Source organism: Conger conger, chromosome 6 (assembly GCF_963514075.1).
Source record: "Conger conger chromosome 6, fConCon1.1, whole genome shotgun sequence".
In the NCBI taxonomy this organism is placed as follows: Eukaryota; Metazoa; Chordata; class Actinopteri; order Anguilliformes; family Congridae; genus Conger; species Conger conger.
The window spans coordinates 61,583,083-61,604,658 of record NC_083765.1 but is presented as its reverse complement, the minus strand read 5'-3'; positions in this window follow the sequence as shown (position 1 = coordinate 61,604,658).

Genomic DNA, 21,576 nt, shown 5'->3' with positions numbered 1-21,576 from the left:
AGCAAGACCTGCCAAACAATTAGCACCTCCCGGCCAAAAACATCCACAGAGACCAGCCAGACCAACCCAATACAAGCCCTGTTCTCATCAACAGAATGGCACTTTAATATCTGAGGTTAAACACAAGCAACATTTTGCCAAGAATGGAAATTATTCCGCAATAAATCTAGCCAGGATATTGTTCATCCCCAGAGACAACCCGGTATTAAACATACAGTATCTGTTGCAGATGGAAATTTATTTATTTCTCCAGCAGAGGTGTGAAGATCAAAATGATTTCTCTAATAGCAAAAGTAAAACAAAACATACAATTATACTGTATTGTATGTAGGGTTTTCAATGTCTGTTAATGATGTTGCATTGGAAATTATTACATTTAATTAACATTTTTGGGATATGTCAACAAGTATTAGTCATTAGTGTATATGTTAAGAGTCAAACTGATGGAATACCTGTTGTCCCTATTCAATGGAATTTAAATTGAGTTTCATTATCTGTTAGTTTGTCACACTGAATACTTTGCCACATTTGCTGTGGGTAAATACATTGTAAATATAGAGAAAGGGCAGTGTCTTCCTAGAATATGGAGATGTATATACATGAATTAAGCCACAGGAGCCATTTAAACAGTTCATACAGTCCTGTCATTTTCTTATCATAACTTTTTCCAATAAGGACTGTCAGCTTTAGACAGTTTTTTGTTTTTTTTCTCACCTGCACTTCCCTCAACAGAGAGCATATAGACAACAGACATACACACTCTACAGAGACAGTCACATACAGGACTACAGAAGACACGCAGACACAAAAACACTGAACAAATGCTTACAGAGACAGACACTGGCATTTTGCACTGGCCTGCAGGAGGGTCCTGGGGAGCCCTGATGATGTATCACCAAATTCTTGGTAACAAAAGATTAATATCAACTGGGGGCAACAGTCTTTAAATTTCATACAGAAGATATTGAGATAGGTGGTCACTGAAAATAACAAAACTACTGGAGTACTAAAAGCATAAAAACATTATAATTTACCAGAAAGATCACGCTGTTAAGCTATGCAACAATTGGCACAGCACCCTTCCAGTGCTGGATAATAGTAAAAAAAACTGCCAGGCATCGCAACAATAACGGATCATAATGCATGTCATAACTTTATGCAGTAGCTTTTTAACCTGTTCACAGCACACTGGCTCCAATTAACTGCACTCTATTGTTAAGATGCTACTACTAATAACCCCAAAAAGAGGCCAAATGAGAAACAGCTGTCTCTAAACTCCATTAACAGTCACTCCACTACTGATGAGTAAATTAAGAGCGCGTTCGTGTCGAAGGATTATGCAAGATGGATGGAATGTCTTTTCTAATCTGCCTGTTTATATCAGGCAGGGCTGAGCTGATTTCTGGTGGCCGTTTCTTTCTGGTCCTCCCTCCTCTTCGTCCTCCCCTCGGAGGGACTTAGCCACAGCTGCTCTGTTCTGCATGGATGGTCCGGTTCCTCTGCCCCCCGCGGTGTGGCACAATGGCCCTGTGCTCTCCAAACTCCAGACAAATCTTCCAGCAGCAGTGTTTTTGTTTGGCCTTTTGATGGTGTGTGACATGGTGCGGTTTCCTTTAATAAACCTCCCCAAGTTCATCTTGTACCTGCACCTTGTGAGTGGGGGCTCACCCTCCACTCCTCCCCCCATTCTGAGCCCACCTGTCAGCCAGCTGGCGTGTGTGATTACGAGTGTACGTGTGTCGTACATGCGTGTGGATGTGCGTGTATGCATTGCGCGTGTGTGTGCACACTCCTTAGTAGGTGTATGAGTTAGTTAGATGTAAAGTCTTTGGACAGTGACCATTTTGTTTTGGTTTTGTACTCCAGTACACTGAATTGGGAATCCTAGACATTGGGTGTGTCAAAATCAACCGTTTGAAACATTGTTAGGAAGCAAGAAGGCACTATTGATCGTCGCAATTGTAAACAAACTTGTAGACCACCGATGACCACTGTAGTGGATGACCAAAGAGTACTTTTAAATTGTGAAGAAAAACCCCTTTCAATAAACAGATCAAGAACACCCACTACATGCAGTATGCATAGATGTGTCAAAGACTACCATAAAGAGAATACAGCATAATCAAAGAATTCACTGCAAGAAGCAAACCATTGGTGAGCCTCAAGAGCAGAATGGCAAATTTAGTTTGCATTTTTTGACTGGCTATTCAGTCAAATGTATTAATTGCTGATGCTCTGTACTTTTTTCCCTTTTCATATCATGTTCCTTGCCTGGCAAGATCTCTCTGAAGTTCCAGGAATGGGTAGTGTTTGTCGTAATTCTCCTCGGCGTACCGTTGTGAGCATATATAATGTATAATCAAACTGTACATCGTTTATATTTTTTTGCTTTCATAAGCATGATGCATTTAACCCGTAGGTTCCATGTGCAGGTGGATAGGGTTTCACTGCTATACAGCTTGATTTCAGACAGCACCATCCTTCACCTTCAGCAACATAGAGTAGCAAGTAGGGATAAAGCTTGTCGAAATCTAAGACTAATTAAATCCCTGTAAACAAGAATAAAACTCATTTTGATTAGAAATGGATTACGTTGCATGTTAAAGTCCTGTCATAACATTCCAGAACATAACATGAATTGATCAAATATGTGAATTATTCATTCATTCATTCATTCATCGATTATCTTAACCTGCTTATCCTGAACAGGGTCACAGGGGGGCTGGAGCCTATCCCAGCATACATTGGGCGAAAAGCAGGAATACACCCTGGACAGGTCGCCAGTCCATCGCAGGGCACACACACCATTCACTCATACACTCATACCTATGGGCAATTTAGACTCTCCAATCAGCCTAACCTGCATGTCTTTGGACTGTGGGAGGAAACCCACACAAACACGGGGAGAACATGCAAACTCCGCACAGAGAGGCCCCAGTTGACGGGGATTCGAACCCAGGACCTCCTTGCTGTGAGGCGGCAGTGCTACCCACTGCACCATCCGTGCCGCCATATTTGAATTAATACGTTCAAATAGAAAGCGCAATTAGGGTATACAAGCCAGAAACACTGGGAAAACTTGTGAACCTAGGAAAATCCCATTGTTTATTTTCACCTACTGACTGACCTGACCTGACTGGCCTTACTAGACACACAGTAAATTAAGTTCAGAGTAATCTCCCCAAGTACAGTGTGAATCATCCCCCTGTGCAGTCATTGCAGAAAACAAACTAACCGTGTTTAGGTGTACTATATAGACATCATGTTATAAACCTTTGTATTAGTCCTTGCTGAATCCTGATATGGTATTAAGCCCCCATCTAGTGGCAAGCATGTACAACTACTGTATACTGACATTTAATCACAGCGTTATCATCCTTCAAGTTTACCCTACATTAAAAAACATTAGTCAAAAAATATTATCATTAATTATGAGAAATTCTTAGACGTTTAAAAATTGTTAGTAATCACTGAAATGAAAATGATGTAAAGTTTTGTCAAATATACCATGTCAAAGGATTTCATTTTAATCAAGAACTTGGCTATACAGCATATACGCAGTGACAACTTTATTAGGTAGACCTGTACACCAGCTTGTTAATGCAAATATTTATTCAGCCAATCATATGGCAGCAACTGGTCAAGAGGATCAAATATCAGAACGGGGAAAAAATGACTTTGACCATGGAATAATTGTTGGTGCCAGACAGGGTTGTTTGAGAATCTTAGAAACTGCTTATCTCCTGGGATTTTCACACACAGTCTCTACAGTTTGTAGAGAATGGTGTGAAAAATGAAAACATCCAGTGAGCAGCAGTTCTGCAGAGAAAAACTGATAAGAGAGGTCAGATGAGAAGGGCCAGACTGGTCAAAGCTGACAGGAAGGTGACAGTAACACAAATACCACACATTACAACAGTGGTATGCACAAGAGCATCTTCAAACACACAACACGTCAAATGTTTAAGTGGATAGGCTACAGCAGCAATAAGTCTAATAAATGCCTAATAAAGTGCTCAGTGAGTGTAGTATCTTCATTGAAATTAGAGAACCCTTTTCTGTCTTTAGCAACTTTTCTGCAGAAATTGTCCAATCAGTTAGTGCACATTACCGTATTTCAAAGAATCAATAAGACTTAAATCGCAAGCATGACAAACCAACCACTTCTAAGGGAAGAGACAGTCAATGTTAATATTCTATTTGCTGGTGGCACTGGCTATTTTTCTGCTGTTTGTGGCACTCTAGTTGCTGCTCTACACGGTGAGATAAAGAAAGTACACGCCGGAAAGAGTGTTAGGTCATTACCAGCCATGAAAGCCTACAGGGTCAAGAGCCAGTGGCATTTTACTAAACTACAAACACCGAACAAAGTGTTGCCAGCCTGCCCTTATACATACTGCTGGAACATTTGTATTATAAACGGTATTATTTTAATGGTCTGAATGATCATTCTCTTTACTTAGAGTTTGGTTCATTTGGTCATAAATAATGCCAGTGAACTGATTTAGACTGTGGAGATATCTTGAACCCTCTTGGTGTGTGTGTTTCTCACTGTTGGTAACTATATTCCCAATAAATAGTTTTTTTTTAAAAACATGTTCTGCTTTCATTCGTATAAAATTATATAATTTAACTTCAGTGCACAAGTTCAAACTATATAAAACCTGAAGAAACACAGTTTACAACTTTTGTTTATTAATTTTGTACCTGTCATAATTTCACCTCATAAATACAATATTAACAATTTTACATTTTTGCCAATAAGTCTGAAAGTTTGTACCAACTGCTTGTATTCCAAAATGTGCTGTTGCACAAGTATGCTGTGTGTGTGTGTGTGTGTGTGTGTGTGTGTGTGTGTGTGTGTGTGTGTAAAATTGCAGTCAGTGGTCATGCATTCATCTGGCCTTACTCCTTCAGAGTATTGTTGGTCAAAGTGCTTTCTTTTTTTACAACCTACAACCTGTTCATAACGTGGTGGGTTTATCCTTTGGCAAATAGCCATTGTTTAAGCAACCAGTCCTTACAGAAGGACCTTTCAGGCATAAGCTGGATGGTCCCTGGCCAACACTGCCATCTGCTGAACAGATATTCTAATGCACTGACAAGCTATAACGTGTAGGAAATAAAACAGAGTGAGTGCGCATTAGTGTATGAATGAAAGTATTTCATTTGTAGAGGAACGTACAATCTGATGTAGAATTTGGCTAATGATACTGTTGTAATGATAATGATTTTACAGTGACATGTCAATATAAATTAAACAAACAGAAATTAATCATACTGTCCAGTAATATAACTAGAAAGGTTACAGCTACAATATTAGGCAGGCCTATGGACATACACTGAATGCCGTGCAATTTCCCCTTCCTTTGACGACCAGGATGAGATGTCGCTGCACAGGGAAGATCCACCACTGTTCCCATTTGGAGATAATGGCTTTCACTGGTTCAGTGGAGTCCCAGAGCTGTGAAAATGGCTTTGTAACCCTTTCCAGACCAATAATTCAACAGCTTCTCTCATCTCTTCTGGAACTTTGATCATGGCATAGTGTGCTTTGCGGTGACAACATAATTTTGATGGGAAGGTTCAATATGAGTGAAGCTTAGATTCAATAGGGCTGGCTGCAATCAAGCCTGGCTGTGTTTAATCTGCTGTTTTTAATCCGCTGTTTTTAATCCGCTGTTTTATTTATTAATTTGGTTGATTGATTAACTATTGTGATTTGGGTGTTTGATAGCTTTTTTCATGAAATAAATGACATTTAAGTTTCCCTTCATCTAATGTTACATTCTGAAGATCTGAGACCTTTTAGCGTGACATTTAGCAGTGCCTTTTCTGAAACTTGGAAACCTGAGAAACCATTCCAAGCTGCGTAAAATAAAGGTAAAAATGCCTCTACAAAATAAAGAATTATGAGGGGTTCTGCTGATTCAATAACCCCAAATAACCATGAAACAACCACACACACAAAATGGTGGCCGACTAAACCACTACCCAGGGTGGTTCGAGGTTTCTGCCTGTTCAGCTCTCATACCCATAACCACCACTAGAATATACATTTGGCCAGTCAGCATACCCAAAATAAATAAACAAATTCTACAAACAATTAAAACCTGCAGGGAAGACCACAATTAAGGCTAGCCATGATGTTCTAGCAAGGATAGACCCTCAGCCCTGACGCAGGCAAAACAGACAGCGCCACTAAGCCCCAAATTGGGCGGCAACTAGAGCAGAGAATTCTCAAAGGAGATGCTTCTAGCTTCATGAGTACTTTACTAGGAAAGCCTGGACCAGAAAAGAAAAAACCTAGGATGTGCCTACAAGAAAGGGCATCGCCGCACCCTGATTGCCCATGAGAGGAATGCACAAGGCTGCACTTAATTATCAATTAAGAGCCCGCTCCCACACCCTGAGCTGCAGGTGAATCAAATCATCTTCCAGTTAACTCAGGGAAAGTTTGCACTGCTGCAAACCAAAAGGGTAAAAAATCTCAAAATAAGCTAAATGAAAATAACTCAGTAAAGAAACTACTAATCAGCACCAGAGAATGGGTGACTGCTACAACATAAATGCAATAATAGAGGAAATCAGGTTCTGCAGATTTCTTTTTTTCATTTGACATGTTTCTAAAACTGTTTAGCATTGAATGAATAAACCATTTTATACACTCACCGAGCACTTTATTAGGAACACTTTATTACCCCTACTTATTCATGCGATTATCAAATCAGCCAATTGTGAGGCAGCAGAGTGCAATGCATACAATCATGTCGATGCGGGTCAGGAGCTTCAATTAATATTCACATCAATCATCAGAATGGGGAAAAAATGTGATCTAAGTGACTTTGACCATGATGGTCAGTGGCAGACAGGGTGGTTGAATATCTCAGAAACTGCTGGTCTCTTGGGATTTTCACACACACTAGTCTCTAGAGTTTGCAAAGAATGGTGAAAAAAATAAATGCCTTGTTAATGCCTTGTTAATGAGTGACATCAGATGAGAATAGCCAGACTGGTCAAAGGTGACAGTAATTGAAATAACCACACGTTACAACAATGGTATAACATTGCATAGCATTTTGAGCAGTATTTTCATGTATGGAAGGAGCTTGCTTTATAAAGTGTTTATTATTATTATTATTATTATTATTATTATTATTATTATTATTATTATTGCAGCACAGATGGTGCAGTGGGTAGCACTGCCGCCATATTGCAAGGAGGTCCTGGGTTCGAATCCCGGTCGGCCAGGGCCTCTCTGTGTGGAGTTTGCATGTTCTCCCCGTGTTTGTGTGGGTTTCCTCCGGGTACTCCGGTTTCCTCCCACAGTCCAAAGACATGCAGTTTAGGCTGATTGAAGAGTCTAAATTGCCCATAGGTATGAGTGTGTGAGTGAATGGTGTGTGTGCCCTGCGATGGACTGGCGACCTGTCCAGGGTGTATTCCTGCCTTTCACCCAGTGTATGCTGGGATAGGCTCGAGCCCCCCTGTGACCCTGTTCAGGATAAGTGGGTGAGGATAATGAATGAATGAATGAATGAATGAATTATTATTATTATTAATAGTAATAGTAGTAGTGGTAGTAGAAGTACAACAGTAGTAGTATTACAGTATTGTTGTTGTTGTTATTGTTGAGTGTAGCATGTGTGGACTGCACAATGTGCACAATGTCAAACACAGTGTGTTACAGCAATGCTTAATATGGCCACTAGATGTAACTGTAACCTTGCCAACCGTAGAGACATAAAGTTTGTTTTATACCAGCATTTTCTTCTGTGATACAAGATAAAAGCAAATGCATATGCTTAGTTAAATGCACATACAGTAATTACCACTGTCAAGGTGCATGACTCAAGACCTACATGATGTGGGCTTCCTGATTGATTTGGGAAGGTCATTCCACCATACCGGGATGAAGGCTGGGAAGAGCTGGGACCACTGGGAGCAGCTGCCTGGCATCCCAAGAAATGGGAGGAGGATGCTGAACAGAGAAGTCAGTTTTCTTGTTACTTAACAAATAATTATGGTTTCCAAAATATGATAATTATTTCTGGGACAACATACAGAACATACAGTAAATAAGGAGAATTACTGGATATTAAAGAGAGGATGCAAAGGGTGGAGAGCATTTGAAAAATTACCCTTTGCAATTTCCCAGCATGCACTCTCCAGCACACAAATTTACAAGCAGTAATGGATGTCATACAAATGAGATACTCTGGACCTTATTACATAAGGTTTATGCCAAATTGTTTTGCCAATAAATTATAGATGTAGCAGACAAATTATTCTTGCAAATAACTCAACATATACTGTGAGACAAGTCACTGGAATAAATTAGTAAGAGCCTATTAATTATCCTGTATTAAATATGGTTTTGGGTAATGCCATATGACATTATTTCATGAACTGTAATTTCACAATTCACAATTGTATTTTGATGTTACATTTTAAAGCAGGGCAAATTGTACAGATATGACTTTGAAACTAAACAATAAGCAAAACAGTCTCTCTTATACTGATAAGCTTATGGCTGCATCATCAGTAACTATGAGTGACTGTCTTATAAGAACCATGAAAAGGGAAAGTAAACAGAAACCAACCACCAACCTTCAGGTCATGGGTTTTCTGAAATTCCTGCATTATTGCTGAAACAGTTTGCATCTGATATGCGGCAGACCCATTTTAACATTTGCAAATGTTTCTGACAATGTCTACTTTCCATTGCCATCAGTACCCCAGCCTCACTGTGCTATGACAAGCCCTGTATTTTATTCAACTTTTTGACATCAATAGTTCCATTTTACCTAGTTAAAATTTGAGATAAACAGCTTTGCTAAGGTGGCAAACAGTTTCATTATTTTAATGATCAATATGAGCCAGAACAGACAGGATGCCTGAATGTGAGGTGTGTTTATGCAGGGCATAGCTACATACGAAAATACCTCTTCCCCCGTTCTCTTCTCAATCTTGATTGGTGAGAAGACTAACCTTTTGGAGTAATTATTAAGAAAATATTATTAAGTAAGCAATTATTAAGCAAATATGACATTCTACTGAGTAAAAATGACCTGTTTGTTATAAGAGTTGTGGAATATATACAGTCAGGTCCATAAATATTGGGACATCGACACAATTCTCCTCTTTTTGGCTCTATACACCACCACAATGGATTTGAAATGAAACGAACAGGATATGCTTTAACTGCAGACTTTCAGCTTTAATTTGAGGGTATTTACATCCAAATCTGGTGAACGGTGTAAGAATTACAACAGTTTCTATAGGTGCCTCCCACTTTTTAAGGGACCAAAAGTAATGGGGCTGCTCAGCTGTTCCATGGCCAGGTGTGTGTTATACCCTCATTATCTCATTTACAAGGAGCAGATAAAAGGTCTAGAGTTCATTTCAAGTGTGCTATTTGCATTTGGAATCTGTTGCTGTCAACTCTCAATATGAGATCCAAAGAGCTATCACTATTAGTGAAGCAAGCCATCATTAGGCTGAAAAATCTAAACAAACCCATCAGAGAGATAGCAAAAACATTAGGTGTGGCCAAATCAACTGTTTGGAACATTCTTAAAAAGAAAGCACCGGTGAGCTCAGCAACACCAAAAGACCTGGAAAACAACTGTGTGTGGGCAACAGATCAAGAACACTCTCCAGGAGGTAGGTGTATGTGTGTCAAAGTCAACAATCAAGAGAAGACTTCACCAGAGTGATTACAGAGGGTTCACCACAAGATGTAAACCATTGGTGAGCCTCAAAAACAGGAAGACCAGATTAGAGTTTGCCAAACAACATCTAAAAAAGCCTTTACAGTTCTGGAACAACATCCTATGGACAGATGAGACAAAGATCAACTTGTACCAAAATGATGGGAAGAGAAGAGTATGGAGAAGGAAAGGAACTGCTCATGATCCAAAACATACCACCTCATCAGTGAAGCATGGTGGCGGTAGTGTCATAGCGTGGGCATGTATGGCTGCCAATGGAATTGGTTCCTTTGTATTTATTGATGATGTGACTGCTGACAAAAGCAGCAGGATGAATTCTGAAGTGTTTCAGGCAATATTATCTGCTCATATTCAGCCAAATGCTTCAGAACTCATTGGACGGTGCTTCACAGTGCAGATGGACAATGACCCGAAGCATACTGCGAAAGCAACCAAAGAGTTTTTTAAGGCAAAGAAGTGGAATGTTATGCAATGGCCAAGTCAATCACCTGACCTGAATCCGATTGAACATGCATTTCACTTGCTGAAGACAAAACTGAAGGGAAAATGCCCCAAGAACAAGCAGGAACTGAAGACAGTTGCAGTAGAGGCCTGGCAGAGCATCACCAGGGATGAAACCCAGCGTCTGGTGATGTCTATGCGTTCCAGTCTTCAGGCTGTAATTGACTACAAAGGATTTGCAACCAAGTATTAAAAAGTGAAAGTTTGATTTATGATTGTTAGTTTGTCCCATTACTTTTGGTCCCTTAAAAAGTGGGAGGCACATATAGAAACTGTTGTAATTCCTACTCCGTTCACCTGATTTGGATGTAAATACCCAAATTAAAGCTGAAAGTCTGCAGTTAAAGCACATCTTGTTCGTTTCATTTCAAATCCATTGTGGTGGTGTATAGAGCCAAAAAGAGGAGAATTGTGTCGATGTCCCAATATTTATGGACCTGACTGTAAGTTGGTGGGTACAGTCACACAGTATCCAATATCATTCCGGTCCTGTGAGTACTGGGTTTTGTGTGTTTCATAACTGTCACGACACATGCGTGTCTCAAAGCGCAAAGTCTTTTAAAAACTTCTACTTAAAAAACTTTGTTTCACCACGTTTATCCATTAATCCAACTAGGCTATCTTGATTGATTCATTGATTCATTTCGAAAAAAGCACCGACATTTCCGTTCATCACTCACCATAATTCTCTTTAAGGAAGCTTTGCTGTATTTCAACTATTTAAGTGTGAAACAGGCTAATTGGTTGTATGTACAACATTGCTTTCAGAGTAGTTTCCCCAACACGAGGTAGTAGTGACCTGACTCACTGCCTCTTTGCACTGTCAGTCCATTAGGAGCCTTTTGACAATGGCTACAAGTTTGCACCGAATGTACCTTGTTCAGTAGAGGTTACGCTACGTAACCGTGTTCCTGTGCTATGCATAATAAATTACGGATTGCGCCCTTCAAGCACAATTTGCAAACAGTAAAAAAAACAATTTGCATACAATTTGCATCGATATCTCCTGACAGATAAAAAGCAAAGGGACTTAAACTTCATGGGCCTTTTGGAGAAAATGTATTTACTCTGCATTAAAGGTAAAGATTAAAATTAAAATACGAAATACACTTAGCTTTATCATTGTGTACGGGTTCAATCGGATGTTTGACAGTTAGACACGTTTAAACCAGGACATGACGCCTTGTGGCTTTCATGAAGCGCAAGCTAGGCTAGGTAGTGTATTTTCGAAATAGGCAGGTCTTAAAATTCTATTGGATACAGTATTTGCTTTGCTTTTGGTCATCAGTTGCAATATTTATGGTGTTTAGTTGGTGGTATTTAAAGACGAATGTAATGTGAATTGATAAGATTCCGGTCGGAACCTACATTTATTTTGCTACTCTATTTCATGTGGTGAAACCACAGCAAGCAGCAAGCTATAGGTGTAGCAGACTGCATTGATTTTTAGTTATATTTTACGAAATTACTTACTATTATGAAGCATATTGTAATAACAAGTGTTCCTTTCTTAAAAGCCGAAGTTCTTGTTCTGGCACAAATCTATGTAAATTGAAGTCGTGTTCAGCAATAGGCTACATTTTACTGTTGAATAAGTTTTAACTTTACATGTGAAGACGATGTTTTTGACGTGAGCATGTCGTTTCTATATTTAGCAATTAAACAGTTAATAATGATAGACTTGTTAGAACAACATCATACCATTGGTGGTCCTCTAATGTATATATATATAAAACATTTATTTTATTTATATATATATATTTTTTGCAGTCAAAAAGGGGGAACTGCACGGTCCACCTGGTGAGTTTTTATCTCCACAAAGTCCCCAGTTGATAAGGTTATGTTTTGTATACATCTTATTTTAGTTTTCATTCATATCATACAGAATAATATGCAACATATGAATAATACATTTTAGAGGTTGAAATGTCACAGTTCAAGTGTCAAATGTCAAAATGTCAAAGACCTACTGCATATTTAAGGTTTGTGTTTCACAGTGAAATCCTTAATGAATTAATTGAGATAAATCAGATATAAAAATGAAATGCATTAGCTCTGCACAGTACTTATCACTTGTCTGTTGCCATGGATAACGTTAGACCTATCACCTTTTATTGGAATGTTGACATAGTTTGTTATTTGTTCCTAACCTGGTATAAGATATCATCAGAAGTAACCACAAGTTTTTAACCGTGCAACTCAACCCATAAGTGAAGATGTTTGCATCATACGAGAGAGGGAGTGTGTGTCAGGGAGGCATTATTTTCTATTACTTTTTGGATTGTGTATGCCTTATCAGCACTAGTTTTTCTTCTATTTCACCATAAACTATTAACATAACATGAAACAACATAAATGTTTCATGGCGTTTGGTTGTAGCCAAATAAGTAATGAATGCACATTTTTGAGAAATTTAGTGTGGAGGCTCTGAAGAAAACATTTAGCCTGAGGAATTAAAATTGCAGTAAGATTAATGTTGTTATGTTTCAACAAGACGTTGACATCTTTATGTAGCATTTGCATCCATTACTTATTTATTTTGTCAAAGTATAAAAGTGTTCCCAGATTGCAGTTGTCACTTGAAGATCGATGCAGATGCCAGGAGATTCATGGTGGAACGAGGACAGTTGGGAACCATCACAGTATTCAAGTAGCTGCTCTGTGTGGTTGCACAGCGTATTTTTATGATGGCTGTCATAAATCACTCAAACAAAAACAAAAAAACCCTCAATATGGCGTGAAGTTTGTGATCAGTGTGTACTCAGCTTGTCCAGAGATTGTTTTTTTTGTGTGAACCATCAAACTGTGCAATAATGAAGTAAATATTTTAAAAGTTAGGCATTTGCAGAAATGCATATTTCCAGATTTACATGTGTAAAGTTCAAAGCCAGTCAATTGGCATGGAATAAAAATACTGATGACTTTATTGTATGCATGAATGCATTTTTCCCATTTAGATAAATTCAATGCATATGTCACAGTAAAAGTCAGGAATTTACAGACCACTACAAGGCCAATGAGAAGCAATGAGCCATCTTGGGAACAGAATTACACACTGTAAGTATATCCTCCAGAAACCTGTTTTTACTTCAGAGAAACCACACACACACACACACACACAAGCATGCATGTACACAGGAAATCAGGAAAACCTGATTCTGCTACCCCAGAAATAGGTAAATCAAATAAAAATTATATAATAGAGAAAATACAGAATCACACAAATTGTTTGTCCTGCTTATACTGTACCATATCTACTCAGCTTAATTAAATATTAAAATACATATGAGTTGTAAAGATACATGTATAAGAAAGAATACATTATTAATGTAGGGAGGCCTGTGGCAGGTCAATAATATGAGATGCAATTTCAATATCAACACTATTCATAATTTCAGTATCAACACTATTCACACAATTTCAGTATCAACACTTCACACAATTGATTATGATGTGCCCAGCTGAACTCTTTTTCATGTCTCACTAAACAGAGGTACCCTTTTATGTCCCTTTACAGTGAAACGAATGACCTGGAAAAGAGCCTCTTTGTCGAGGTGTGGGACAAAGGCCAGATATGGGACGTGCTCCTGGGCTCTGTGTGCATCCCGATGGGCTGTGTGGAGCCTGGGACTCAGGTGACGTGAGCTCCATGAATGTCTACCTGCTCCTACACTCTCAGAAATAAAGGCACGGAAAGAGCCTAAAAAGGTACAAATGCTTGTGGCTGGGGCGTTACCCTATACAGTGCGTACGATTGTACCCCTAGCCAGCAATTCATTCGTACCTTTTTTTCTTGGGAATGTACTCATTTGTACACAGAGAGAACATTACTGTACTTTCAGTACAAGGGATCCACTGTCACTTTATTTCTGAGAGTTTATATTTAGACTGAAATTATCCAGCATTCAGTTGACACACTTGCTTGCTGTGATTTCACTTTCCTGTCTTATTTCATTTAATTTAATTTTCAAAATGTTTAATTTTACCAGGAAGGGCCCGGAAAGTGGTGGCCTTTACACAGTGATGTCATCAGGGAGGGAGACGTGGAGGTTTGTGGTGTTGACAATCCAACACACCACAAGATTCTGTTAGATATCTTCTATGAAATGCTAACAGGTATGATTGTGATATGGTACAGTTGCTATTTGCTGCAATACTGTACTTGCACCTGTCAAAATGTTTGGTTGTTCTGTAATAGTACTTTGTAGATGAAGCATTGTCTTTCCCTAGATCTCACCTACTGTATATACATTTGAACTTTGAAACATTAACAAGTCCTAGTAACAAGTCCTAGTATTAATGTACTCTACAGGCATACAAATGATGTGCAGTATACTTTATACTTGCATAAACAACTTGGTTGTAAAAGTTGTAAGTCTAAAATATGAGAAACTGTACTTAACAGCTGATTCAGCAACGACATGCAGGAAAACTTTATGTAATGGTTGATTGTCTTTCAGAAACCCCAGTGGATAAACCCCCATGGCTAATGCCAAGGTCTGAAGCTTTGAGCAAGGATGATGTCATGGCTAAGGGGGTAGGTTCAGGCATCAAATAGTTTCTTATCTCTTGGAAATCAATACAAGCTTTTCTGAAATTCAGAATTATTCAAACAGATTGTTTGAGTCCAGTGGGGCCCAAAAATCACTTAGAATTAAAAGTACAAAAAAGTTTTAAAGTTGACTTTACATTGACTGTGTTTACACATGCATGTACTGTGCACCATATCCTACATGCACCTGCCAGAGACCAGCTTTGTGTTAAATGTTCAGAGACTTACTGTTTCATTAAGATACGCAAAGCTGATTGATTTGGCAATAGTTTTTGGGATCTCTTTGTTACTTTAAGAATATGTTGATGCTGACCCAACAGTACGTCTGGAATTTGGATTATGAGTCAGATATAAGTACTTGAAATTAGTAGGAATTCTGCACTTTTTAATGATTGTCTAAATTCTTACTCAACATGCCGTGCTTTACTTAGGTGCCTGGAGAAGAGGGCCAGTACACACAGAGCTCCGATGACAAAGTCTATGGCACTGATCGCTTAGTCTACTGTAAGTGCAGAGCAAGAACACTCCCCTCTTTTCATTTGGATGGTGGCATTAAGTTGTGATAGAAATCGTCATTTTTGCCTCTTTTAGAAAGAAAAGAAAATGGGTCACAAAGACATGCATATAAATGGCTTCATATTCAACGCACCTAAATAATAGATATATATATATTTCAAAAAACACTTTAAACTTTATCAATAATTATTACATTTTCCTTTATGGGTTGCATGGCCAATTCTTGTGATGAAAAGGGCAAATGTGTCTGAAAACTGACTAATATTATGGCCCAGTATCAATCAATGTTTGTTCTTGAAGGTGGCTTTCAGTTAAATACAAAAGTGCTGAATATTTTCTTCACAAGTGAACAATTAGATCCTCAGCAAAATCTGGTGTTAATATGTATGAACAGATTTAATTCAAATTGATAGAATTCAAGGGGCAAAAGAGAAGAGATGTTGCATTTATTGTCGATACCTCTTATTTATAGTTTTTGAGTTGTCATCTTTAATATCATGCACTCTTCCACCAGTAGATGTCTCTGTTGCACTGTGTGTGCACCATGAAAGAGCTTGCTGTTTTTCTGTGTCTTGCTGGTATTGTTACCTAACTAGGAAACAATTGATTATTTTTTACTACCACCAAAGCATTTATTAATAATTTCATTATGACCACACTGTATTAATACATTTTACAGATGTCAAATTTAGTACTGCAGATTCTTTGCATTCCATGACTGCCTGAAGTCTGTGATCCATAGACATCACAAGACACTGGGTATCTTCCCAAGGCCAGTACTGCAGCCAACTGCTGTGTGTTTTGGGGATAGTTGCCTTCCGTTTTGCATTCTGTAAGTGAACCTGCATGTTCTGTTGGATTCAGGTCAGGGGATTGACCAGCTCACACCCAGCTAGACCAGCTTATGACCAGCTTGATCAGCTGAATTTTTGACCTGGCAAACCTGGCATAGCAGGATTTTATGGAAGGGATTACAGAAGACAAGTTAGCCAGATCCACTGGCAGCCATTACACATCCCAGTCTGCCTGTCGCGTCGTGGTTATGGTACATGACTGGGTTCCGCAAAGTTGGTCGATCAATCCCTGTTGTTGTCACAATAAAAGCTGTTGGGCCTTTGATAAAGACCCTTTAATCAACTGTAACTCACTTTGGATAAAACCATCAGCCAAATAACATGTCATAATTAATAGCACTACCTTTATTAATTATTACATGTGGGGGAGGGGGTCAAGAGCAGTTTTTCTCCACACTTTTCATCACTTTGGTACAGGTTGATACTCTTCTCCGTAAGAGTCTGTAAGAGAGTCTTTCAGAAAGAAAGTCTAGTCTTTTCCTCTGAGGTTAAACTTGTGCAGTCTTATCTTCATTTTGGCCTGACACTTCTATGTGTACATCCCGGAGGGTGTTCTTTATCTGTTAAAAGGGACTGTTGAAAAGGGATTATCTTCACAATTGAAAGTATTCCTCTGTCAGCCACTAGAGTGGTCTTCCGTGGTCTACCAAGTGGTTTGTTCTTGCTGAGGTAACCAGTGCGTTTTTGCTTCTTAACAATTACCAGTTTTTTTTCACCAAATATTGGTGTTTTTTCAAGCTCATAATGGCCTGCTTTACTGCTGTTGACACTTATTTGGTCCTCATGTTGACAAACAAGAACAATAGACTCCAGATGCAGCCTGTAGCCTAGTGGCTAAAGTGCTGTACATGACTGTACCTTAAGGTCGGTGTAGCAATGATAAGATCCGCACAATTGTTGGGCCCTTGAGCAAGGCCCGTAACCTTGCATTGCTCCAGGGGGGACTGCCTAATCTAATCAACTGTTGGATAAAAACATCAGCTAAATAACAAAAATTATAAATTCAAATGAACTTGGATTCAAGATCCACACCTGGAGTCAATACTGTTGACCTTTTGCTAGCGTGGACTAATGATGTTCAACTTTATTAGGTACACCTTTGTAGTACTGGGTAGGACCTCCCTTTGCCCTCAGAACAGCCTGAATTTTTCATGACCTGAATTCAATAAGGTGCTGGAAACATTCCTTAGATTCTGGTCCTGGTTGACTTTGTATCATTACACAGTTGCTGCAGTTCTGTTGGCTGCCACATTCATGCTGTGAAAGGTGCTCTATTGGATTGAGATGTGGTGACTGTGGAGGACATTGGAGTAAACTGAACTCATTGACTTCTTTGTGAAACCACCTTGTGATGAGATGTGCTTTGTGACATTTGGTACGTTATCATTTTATAAGTAGCTATCAGAATATGGGGAGACTCTGGCCATAAAGGGATGCACATGGTCAGCAACAATACTCAGGTAGACTGTGGCCGAATGTCTGCCCAGAAAACATTCCCCACACCAGGACACCACCACCAACCTGACCCATTGACAAAAGGCAGGATGGATCCGTTGAATCATGTAAACGCCAAATCCGAATCTTAGCATCTGCATGTCGCAGCAGATTGTGAGATCCGTCAGACCAGGCAGGGATTTTGCAGTCTTTAACTGTCCAATTTTGGTGAGCCTGTGCCCACTGTAGCCTCAGTTTCCTGTTCTTAGCTGACAGGAGTGGTTCGATGTGCTGTGCTCCACTTCAAGGTTCGATGTGTTTTGTGTTCAGAGATGCTTCCCAGATTTGAGGCCTAGATATTCTCTTGCCCCCTGTGGCACTGTAGCAGCTGACCCACAGGCTGTGGTGACAGGACCATTGTCTGGCATCCTCTGAGGGCCAAACCACAAGGGTCATGTCTTCTGGAGAGGCTCTTCCTGCAGACCTGATTTTTGTCATCCCATGTTTCAGATGATAAAGGCAACAGAAAGCTTGACAAATCTTTTTTCAAAGAACCATCACTCGAACTTATACTGATGTTACAGTACATGCATGGACCATAGGGCAACATTAGCTCAGGAGGTAAAAGTGGTTGTCTTGCAGTCGGATGGTTTCCTGTTCAATCCCCCCCCGGGAGTGTCAAACTGTCCCTTAGTGAGACAGCTAATTACTCTCAAAGAGATGATTGGTTCACTCTTGGCATGTATGTGTGAATGTGAGACATTAGTTATAAAGCGCTTTGGATAAAAGTGCAATATAAATGCAGTCCATTTACCATTTACCATGGAGAAAACACTGCAATTTCGGTGTGATTGCAGTGGGGTGATTGGTGTAGCTTTTTCAAATCTACATCTGTTGTGCCCCCTCATTGAGTGAGGCATGTTGGCTGCGTTTCAGGAGGTTTCGGGGAGTGCAGGCAGATTGTGTGCCGTGTAGCAGGTGTCCCCTTTGGAATGACTGAAAGCATCCTTTCTGCTTCATGCACTTCAGTGGCAGTGAACTGGACATGCCACATATTCCCTTTGCCTTAAACATTTGGTTGTAGATCTGCAAACATTTAGTCAGAGGTCACAGAAAGGTTGCTTCAATCTGGCCAATCAGGTCTGGATTCTTTGCACTCAGTTACTGTATCATGATTGGCTCATTAGATATTAGCATCAACAAGCGTGTTTATATGTGTGTTACATTACATTACAGTTATTTAGCTGATGTTTTTATACAAAGCGACTTGCAGTTGATTAGACTAAGCAGGGGCCAATCTCCCTTGGAGCAATGTGGGGTTAAGGGCCTTGCTCAAGGGCCCAGCAGCTGCACTAATCTCATTATGGCAACACTGGAGCTTGACCCACCAACCTTCCAGGTCCCAGCGAAGCACCTTAGCCACTAGGCTATGTGCTGCCCCAAAGAGATCCTTCTGGAAATGTGATTGGACCTGACTTAACAGTTTCATGTAAAATATGCAGTTCTTCATCTATCTGTGAATCTGTGAATCAGTGAATGTGGTGAATCCATCAGGGAAAGGTGCAATAATGAAAGTAGCAATCATCTTTCCTAATGTGCTTGCAAGTGGGGAAGTCAGTCGACCCATGGCCCAAGCAGTGGCATCTACAGGATGTAGCTATCTCATGTTTCACACGTGTGAACTCATGTGTGTCGTCCTTGAGCTTCTCCGAGATATGCTGCTGGTTGAGCAATCGAGAGCTGGAGGAAGATTTGATAATGGAATAATCTGATAACGGCTGAATTTGATTAGAGTTGTTTTAGGACCACTCTCAGGTGGCTGCATTAAGTCGGCAGGTTAAGAAACACTGCAAACAAATGTCTGAAGTTGAAAAATATTAGCTTGTTTTAGGTAATTTTTTGCTTTCCAAGTGAAAATTTTCTAGTTCCGTTAGCAAATCTTGAAATTAGTCAAACTGTCTTATGTTAGTGGCAATAGTCTTTTTTTGGGGGCAAAAAAGTAAAAGGAATAAGATTATAAGTTTCAATATGAGACAAAAATTCCTTTTTTTTTTTGCAGTGCCCGCAGTTACCTCAGTTTTAAAGAGCACTGAAATGTTTGCATTCAAATATTAACATTCCCTCCGGACTGTGCCACCTGCAGCTCCTGAGGAGACTCCCACCGCAGACCAGAGAGGCTGGCGCAGTGCACTCCTCGCTGCGCCGGGACACGCAGAGCACCGCACCCAACACGGAGAGTCACTCGCACTGGGACACGCACACGTCACTGCCAGGTACACCCTCAACCTAGAGGCCAGCTATTAGTTTCGCCAATTGACATGAAGTCACCCCTTAGCGATACCTACTGTAAATTTCTGCTCAAAAAGCCTATTTTCCCATTGGACTCCAATCATTTTTGACAGTAAATTATGAATATTTCTGTCCAATTTATGCTAAATATTTGCTATTACTTTTTAAATTATTTTTTTCCGAGGTCTGATTTTTTTCCCTTGCACCCAGACTCTGATGTAAAATCTTTGCACCTTTGTTTGCCAACTGCCCAAATGTTTTTCATTGGTTCAACCAACAAGCCATATAATTAACCTGGAATTTCTTCATCGTGCATGTGACTAGGCATGTGACCAAAAACACAAATGAGCATGCGCAGTGGGTGAAAGTATTACACTTCCTGGTGCCCTGTGGGGGATTTTCCCACATAGGTTTCTATTGGTGTCACTGTCTCTATATATTATACTGTATACTCTAAGCTGTCAACAGCTCTCAAACCACCCCCTCCCTGCCTCCAAACTGCACGTGGATTTGGAGCTAAGCCTCGTGTTACTCCATACAGCTGGCCAAGCACGTGGAAATGTATGGATATGGGGAAATTATATTCCGAACAGGTTCAATTGCTCTGCATTTTCATTTTCTATAAAGCCACTTTCATCTCGGCGGACTGCACATCAAAAGGCTCAGTGAAGTGAAGTTGTGTTTTTTACAGCAGGAAGCTGCAGAAGTGAAGCACGTTCCTGATCAAATGCACTACAGCGTAGCTACGGCAACCTGCGCTGCAGTGCAGTCCTGTTCACAGCAGAGCCCAGCAGCTGCTGCCGCCTTTGAAGAGGCTGAGAGGGGCACCCTGTCATGACACTGTCACATGACCGGGGTGATCCCCCCCCCCTCCCTGCACTTGTCGTGGAAGTTGAGGTGAAGGGGCAACCAAACCTCCGCTATATCAAAAAGGCCCTGGCTTCATACTGAGCAGCCTGCAGTCAGTGTTTGCCCCAATACTCCCCCCAGAAAGCGATCCAGGCATTCACGGACCTGGCGATCAAAGCCACCATAAGATCTGGAGAGAAAAAACAGAAAGTTAGCATGGAAGAGTGGCTGCTTCGGGTCGTGGCCCCTTGCGTTGCCTCCTGAAGCTAGTATGCAATGCTTAGTGTGAAACAGTGAATTTATTTGAAGGATCCTACATAAGCGCTAAATAACTCCTTCATAAGCACCACAGAGCACATTCATAAGCACTACACAACCATTTATAAGCGCTTATGTCAATAACTGACATAATGATCGTACCAAGTGAAGTTAACTTGGAATGTCAGTTGCTGATTCCCTGCTTCATGTTCATTGATGTTCATTTACATAATCAATTTGCTGATTCATGGTTGTAGAGTGGTTCCATTTTAGGAGCATTTTAGGATCATTTAGGAGCACATTGACAAATTGGGACGCATTAGTGGGCTCCTAAATTTTTAAACTTAAAAGCACATGTGGTCCTTGGAAATAATGATAGTGTAGAGCCCTGTGGCTTATGTATGGACATGAAAAGTGCACCTCAGTGTCTCCTGTCCTGGACAGCCAGTATAAATTGCTTGGTGAGGGATAAAGTTATTGAAAAAGGCCGCTCGTCAGAGTTCTTCAGACAGTAAAATGAAATGATCGATAGTGCAGTGTGGCTGGAGTGGGATTTGTGTGAGCGATGTTCACTCGTCGCACCCGGGCT